We start from the raw sequence: 8,515 nt of genomic DNA on the forward strand, positions 1-8,515 counted from the left end.
ACTGGAAACAGACACATCCATCAGGCCTGACTCAGGCCTTGGTTCTCATCAAGGCTCTGCCACTCACTGGCTGTGCCCCCTTAACCAAGTCAGGTAACTCTTCTGAGTCTCAGTTTTTTTGTTTATGAAATGAAGAAACAGCTTCATTTCATAATGAATATTTTTTCATTGATTTTCAGGTAGAGTGGGTGGAAGGAAGGGAGAGAGAGAGAGAAACATCGATGTGAGAGACACACATCTACTGGCTACCTCCCGCACGACCCCAACGAGGGCTGGGGATGGAATCACAACCGAGGTACATGCCCTTGACCAGAATCAAACTCTCGACTCTAACTGCTGAGCCAAACTGGCCAGGGCAGAACTTCTGAAAATTCATCTTTGTTTCTCTTCACAGGCTTAGCTAGCATAATGATCTCCATGAAGTAATAATAATAATAACTATGTACTATGCACCAAACCCCATGTTAAGCCTTAATTACATTATCTCGTTGCCACAGCTCTGAGGAAACTTCTATCCATATTGTTCAGAGAAACAAAGAGATGTTTGGGAAATCTGATTTACCCAGTGTCACAGGGCTATTAGGTATAGGTTGGGTGTCAGACCCAAGTTCATATGACTAGAGGCAGAGTTTTAAATAACTACACTAATAGATGTTCATTAAATTGAAATCAGTGAAAGACAAATGTCAGCCATGTTTAATAGTAGTAATATAGAACCACTGATACTAAAACTTGGAGCAGAGCAATAGATGTTTATATCACCTGGGATAAATTCTTGTCCTCTGGAAAGAGAGGAGGAAGAGGACAATCCCAGAGTGCTCTGACAAGTCAAATCTTGTACAGTGGCAGAGAAGAAAATGTCAGCTGGCAAGTCTACCACCATGGCCAGCTATACACCCTGCACTTCTGACATCCTTGATGCTCAGAAAGTAGATTTCAGTTCAGTGCTTCCAACGAAGACCCTAGATATCAATGATCAAATATGGGCAGATACTTGGGAACCAAGACTAGATCAAAATGGCAGATATTTGCTGAAAAGATATTTTCTGTGGCTCAGAATCTAAAGTCAAACTACATGGCATAGTTTAAAAGAAGACAAGGTGTCTACATTTATGCAATATCTCAAGAAGCAGAGAAACAAACAAAAATCTGTTAATGCCATCCATATGTCTCCAAATATAGTTGTGCTCACATTTTTAAAAATTCTATATACCAAAATTAAAACTTCTAAAATAATTCAGTAAAGAGCACTGATCCATATTGCAAAAAGAATGCTAAGCTTTGCAAAAAGAATTCACACAGACTTCATTTCTTCCTTCACTCAACAAATATTTACTCAGTGCTCATTATGTTCTGTCATCTATATTAAGCCTTGTTTTTCCCTTTTCATTTGGGCTTTAACCATCCTCTTTGTCCAAGGCACTTTATCCTCAATGGTCCATGAAAGATCCCTCTCTTATTTATTCATTCATTCTTTTGTTCATTTATCATTCATTCATTCACTTTCTTCTACACCTTCTTGTACATATTTTTTTCCTGTCTCCACTCACCTTCAAGAGTCAACTATCATTTCATTCCAGCAATTATTCTCATTTGGTTGATGTCAATCCTTTTATTTGTAAATAAAATACATTTGTATCCTGTTCTTATAGAATGTGTATTGTTTTGCACTCCTGGATTTTTAATTGATGTAAGTGGTATAGTATTTGAGAGCTCATACTGTTTCCTATTTCATCACTACATTGTAAGATCCATCCACAGTGCTATGCATATATTCCATCTGTCACTTTAAAGGCTTGAAAGTATTTCACAGAATGCAAGTGCTGCGTTTTACTTAACCAGATTGTTTCTAACTCTCCCTCCACAAAGCAAAGGATCAAAAAACATGCTGATACATATCCTTGTACAGAGGCATGTGAAAATTTCCTTGGGGTTGTATGCCCAGAGGTAGAATGGCTAGGTCAAAAAATATGTATATATGTGAGATGCCTAAATACAACCAGATTGTTCTCCAGGCTCCCTGCAACAGTTCATGAGGCTTCCATATATCTATTTCACCGCCAGACTCGGCATCACCCAGCTTTCTAATTATTGCCAACCTAAAAGATGTAGTGATAGTTTGCTGTGGTTTTATTTTACATTACTAATAGTAATAAATGTGAGCATCTCTTCATATACTTGATAACCTTCTGAATTTTCTCTTTTCTAAAATTTCTGTTCATTCCTTTGTCGATTTCTCTACTGTTGCTGTATTTTTCTTATTGATTAGCAGGTTTGTATATTCTACATGTAAAATTCTAGGTATTATCAGTTTTACTCAATGCAAATTTCTTCTCTTAATCTGTTACCTGTTAACTTCATTCATGGTGTCCTTTTTAAAAATAGATATGCTTACCTTATGTATATAGACCTGCCTTTGAATTCTATTTTATTTCATTGATCTCATTGTCTTTTCTTGTACTAACCCTTTACAAGTTTCATTATTATTTATTACAGTGCATCTTAAAATTTTAGAATAAGTTTATCAAGTCCCTCAAAAAAATAATTCAACCAGAATTTTGATTGGTTTTTATTTAATTTATTGATTGCTTTAAGGAGGGTTGGTATTGTTGTGAGCAATTCGGCCCATCGAAGCATGGGATGGCTCTCCCTCTATTGAGATCATATTCTATGTTCCTTATTATTAGAGTTTTAAAATTTTCCCCACAGAAGTCTAGAATAGTCTTAGATAAATTAATTTTTAATTATTTTATTACTTAATTGCTTGTCTACTTTTGACATTGTGAATAGCATCTTACTTTTTATTATATTTTCTAGTTGGTGTAAAATATTCTAATATTTGTGAGTTTATTTTATTTTGGCAAACTTATTGTACTCTCTTATTAGTTTTAACAGTTTGTCTGCTAGTTATGATGATCTTTCTAGGGAGAAGACCATCTCTTCTGAAAACACTGGCCGTTTTATCTTTTCCTTTCCAGTCTTACATCTCTATTTCTTTCTTCTCCTTACAGTTTTGGTCAGTCCTATGACAAACTACAATGGTGTTAGTGGTTATTTTCATCTTGTCCTTGTCTTGAAGAAATGATGAAGTTAGATGCCTAAAATATTTAGAAAATATGAAATATGTGAGATTAAAACTGCTCATGAGCAAACAGTAGAGGTAACGAAAATCTAGCACCCAGACACATTATAATACGATTTAAAAACAACTAATACAAAGAGGAAATTCTAAAAGCCCGCTGAGGGAAAGTGTATTGATAGCTGAGGAACAGAAATGCATTGATGTATGCTTCTCAAAGATGCACACAGACGATTAAGAAATATTTTTAAAGTATTGAAGAAAAGAACATCAAACCTATAATTTTAAATACAGTCAAAGTATAATTTAAATATTGCAACGTAACAAATATTCTCAAACGTACAAGATCTCAAGATAAAATTGTTCTTTGAGGAAGTACTGAAATAAAAAAGGTAATCAGGAAGATGTTACAAAAATATGGGGAAAAAGGTGGTCAAATGTCTGGATAAAGTTTATTATAGGAATTTTCTTAAAGCTGAAAAAAGAAAAAAATACATCTACAAGACCTCAAAACAAAATGTATAAAAAATATTAATATTGATTGCACAAGTCCAGGAACTCATTCATAGTTTATTTTATTTTATTTTATTTTATTTGTGCAGGCATTCAACATGTGGCCCTAAAGGAGATCAAAGGAAAATGAAAATGTAGCAATGTTTTTGTTTTACAAATGGGAAAAACAGCTATTGATCAATGTAAGCAATCAATAGGAAAAAATAAATGTAAGTATGAGGTAAGGAGCAACTACCACTTTTGTTCTTATGAGAACAAAAATAGAATATTCAATTTTTAAACCAGCTGAAGAAAACTGGATCTTTCTATTAAAAACAGAAAAGGGGCATTAAAGATATATATAGTGAATGAAAAATAGAAATAAGGTCACAGGGTAAGTTCAAATAGTACAGTATAATGAGTATAAAAAGATAAAACCCACCAATGAAAAGATACAGATTCCTGGATTGAATTTAAAATTTTAATAAGATCCAACAATATGTTGACTCTTAGCTATAGTTAAACCAAAAAAATCTCAGGTAATTTTCAAATAAAAGACTGATGTAATTAGTTTTTGGTATGTGAATCCTCACCCTAGGATACTTTCTCCATTGATTTCTAGATAGAGTGGAAGGGAGAGCGGGAGAGAGAGAAACATCAATGTGAGAGAGACACATCGATTGGTTGCCTCCAGCACAACCCTGACTGGGGCCAGGAATCGAACCTGCAAATGAGGTGTAACAAACATGCCCTTGTCCGGGAATCAAACCTGTGACCCTTCAGTCTTCGGACTGAGGCTCTAAGCGCTGAGCCTAAAGGGTCAGGGCTGATGTAATTTTTAATTTCAAAACTAGATAAGATCAATATAAAAAAAGACTATTACAGGCCCATTTAATTTATGAAAACAGATTTAAAAATCCTAAAGAAAATATTATTTTGCCAAATTCAATGGTGTACTATGAAATAATGTCTGATGAAATAATAATAATAATACATTGTAATAAAGTAGAATTTATCCCAGGAATTAAAAGATAATTTTATTCTTAGAAATTTTATCAATTCACTACATTAAACTATAGAATAAAATGTACTAAATTACCTCAATCAGTGTCTAAACACTTGATAAATTTCAACATCTATTTGTAATTTTTTTTAATACCTCTTAGAAAATTAGGATAAGAAGGAAACTTCCTAGCTTGGTAAAGTTTAGATACCAAAAATCTACAGTGATGTATATAACAAAACAATTATAGATAAATTCCCTTTAAGAATAAGTTATTCTGTTGCATTTATGTGATTAATTTCTAAACATTTTGCACACAGTTTTCAGAAACATTATTAAACACAAAAAATAAAATATATAGATTATATTATACAATTGTGCCAAGTTCTATTCTAGGTTTTAGGGATACAGCAATAAACAAAATGGAAAATTGTTAGCATCATATAGGAAAATAGCTGGTGTTGAGTAGATAGAAAATCCATTTGACCTTTCAATGAATGATTTACCATAAATGAAGATATGGACAGACTAGAGCATAGAAAAATTGATGGCCTATAGGTTGATCAACCCCTAGACTATAAAGATTGCCTCTGGCTCAGAAATTCAGACAAATTTGTAAAGTCAAGTATCTTGAGAAAGATTTCTTGACCAAAGAGGTGGGGTAGGAGAGAGGGGAGAACCTGGGGAATTGTATTTATTTATTTTTATTTTAAATTTAAATTTACTGAGGTGACATTGGTTAATAGGATCATATAGGTTTCAGGTGTGGATTTCTATGTTACAAAATCTGTATGTTGCACTGTGTGCCCACCCCCGAAAGTCAAGTCATCTTCTATCACCATATATTAGGCCCCTTAATCCCCCAACCCCTCAGCCCCCTGGGTAATTGTAAAGGGGGACCCTGTGTGTACATATACATTTTCCTTGTCAGACAGTCCACACAGTTCATGAGAATACCAAGGTTAAGAACCACTGTTTTTTTAGAGAAATACTATGATACCAAATTTTTACATAAATTACATAAAATTTTTACAAATGTTTACAGCTAGAACAAGAATGGTCCCCTAGTGGTGTGGACAGAATATAAAACTCTATTGTTGCCCACAGTCAATCTCTCATATTTTCTTCACACACTAAATCAGCTAAACCCTTTTCTAATCTGTCTTGAAGGTGAAGATCACTTCATTTTTCCTTAGAATTCGCCTTTGGATAGGCAGCAGGGCAGAGTGAAGAGGCTGAGTTTGAGGTCAAAGAGCCTGGTTTGGAATCTGGCTGCACTGCTAACTCGAGGTCTTGGGTGACTTGTTTAAACTCTCCTACTTTTAGTTTCCTCCCTTTCCAAATCAAAATAATAATAACAATAATAATGATGATGTTGATAATAATAGTTGTTGTTTGGGTGATTAAATGTGATAGTCTAGTGTAGAGTCCTCTACATTCACTAATTTTCATTGTTTCATTCCAATCAAGAAACTACATAACTAAATACCCTTTGATAATTTTGTTCTCAAAATTTATGTGTGAGGGTCCCTATCCCTTCAAGCTTTGCCAATTTGTACTTTTCCAAGACAAAAGCAGGTCCTGCCCGGCCAGTGTGGCTCCATGGTTGAGTGTTGACCCTTGCACCAAGAGGTCACCCGTTCGATTCCCGGTCAGGGTACATGGCCAGGTTGTGGGCTCAATCTCCATTGGGGGGCATGCAGGAGGTGGCCAATCGATGTTCTCTCTCATTGATGTTTCTATCTCTCCCTCTCCCTTCTTCTCTTTCTAAAATCAATAAAGAAAGAAAAAGAAAAAAAAGAAAAGAAAAGCAGGTCCTGCTGCCCCCTGAAAGAAGTGGTAGGATCAAGACCATACCTCTTCATCCCCAGTTCCCACTTGCCATCTGTGAATATGGCTGACAGCTGCATCACAGGCCCTAATCTAAGAACAGACTTAATGGTTGGGATTTCCAGCTTTATTGTGCCTCAATAGAGATTATGACTAGGAATAATTAAAAATGAAATCACATTTATTCTGATAAAGTAGAGATTGCACAGACCCAAACCAGAGTGGCCTGGATGGGCGCCAGTGCTCAGAAGCTGGGGCTTTTTGTATGTACCAGCTCTGTGGCAGGCTGGAGGATGCCCAGCTCTCTTTATGGCTATCTTTGAATGCCATCTGATACTAGTCAGATGAAGTCTAGTCATATACTCAACTCTCTTTAACACAGGCAGCTGGAAAGTGTCCATGTCCCCATTTTGCCAATGAGAAAACCAAGGACAGGTGTCTTTAATGATTATCTGTAGCCTAAGACTGCCATAAACAATCCTGGAATATAGTTTAAAAGGAAATAATTAGGGGTTATTACCTTTAATGCCCTTGTTACCATGGAGCTTTTGAAAACAGCCTTTGCAATGAACATGGGGGTACATATATTCTTTTTGATTGGTGTTTCAGGCTTCTTGGGGTATATTCCTACAAGTGGGATCACTGGGTCAAATGGAAGTTCAATTTTTAATTTTTTGCGGTAACACCATATTGTTTTCCATAGTGGCTGCACCAGTCTGCATTCCCACCAGCAATGTACTAGGGTCCCCTTTTCTCCACACCCTCACCAACACTTGTTGTTTGATGATTTGTTGATGGCAGCCATTCTGACAGATGTGAGGTGATACCTTACTGTTGTTTTAATTTGCATCTCTCTGATGATTAGTGATGTTGAGCATTTCTTCATATGTCTCTTAGCCATTTGTATGTCCTGTTTGGAGAGGTGTCTATTTAATTCCTCTGCCCATTTTTTTTTTTTAATTGGGTTCTTTGTCTTCCTTCTGTTGAGCTATATGAGCACTCTATATATATTAGAAATTAACCCCTTATCTGATACATCATTGGCAATAATGTTCTCCCATACAGTGGGTTGCCTTTCCATTTTGATGATTGTTTCTTTTGCTGTGCAGAAGCTTTTTAGTTTGATGTAGTCCCATGTGTTCATTTTTTCCTTTGTTTCTGTTGCCTTAGGTGATGTATCAGTGAAAATTCTGCTGCGTATGATGTCTGAAATTTTGTTGCCTACATTTTCTTCTAGGATTTTTATGGATTCATGAGTCACATTTAAGTCTATTTGCAATAGCTAAGATCTGGAAACAGCCCAGATGTCCATCAGTAGACGAATGGATAAAAAAGCTGTGGTACATATACACAATGGAGTACTATGCAGCTATAATAAAGAAAGATCTCTTATCCTTTGAGATGACATGGAGGAGGAAAGTATTATCCTAAATGAAACGAGCCAAACAGAGAAAGACAAATATCATATGATCTCGCTTATTTGTGGAATATAATGAACATAACAGTCTGAGGAATGGGGTAGTCTAAGAGATGTGGAAGTGTGGTACAGACTGATAATCCCCTGAAGAGGGAGTGGTGGTGGAGAGATAAACCACAGAACTTATATGCATGTATGCATGAACAGTGGACATGGACAACAAAGCTGGGGACAGGGCGGGGAGGAAGGGGGAGGGGAGAATCAGTGGGGGAAAAAGAAGAAACATCTGTAACAAAAATAAATTAATTAATTTTAAAAAATAATAGTCATGAGGATGTAAAGCACAGCATGGGGAATATAGTTAATAATATTGCAATGAATATGCATTGTGTCAGATGGGTACTAGACTTATAGTGATTAGTTTGTAAGATATATAAATGTCTAATCACTATGTTTTATTCCTGAAACTAATATATATAATATTGTATGTCAACTTTAATTGAAAAATAAATACATATATTTTAAAATAAAATTAAAAAAAGAAAGAAAACAGCCTTTGCAAAAGAATGTGTCTCTAGGCCATTTTACCCACCATGCGGTCCTTCCAAGGCAAAGAGGGTTTCTGTTTGTTTGTTGTTTGTTTGCTTGTTTTACTTTGCCAGTATTTGGCACCACACCTTGGATAACAGTCTTG

This window comes from Molossus molossus, unplaced genomic scaffold (assembly GCF_014108415.1).
Source record: "Molossus molossus isolate mMolMol1 unplaced genomic scaffold, mMolMol1.p scaffold_m16_p_13, whole genome shotgun sequence".
NCBI classification, from domain to species: domain Eukaryota; kingdom Metazoa; phylum Chordata; class Mammalia; order Chiroptera; family Molossidae; genus Molossus; species Molossus molossus.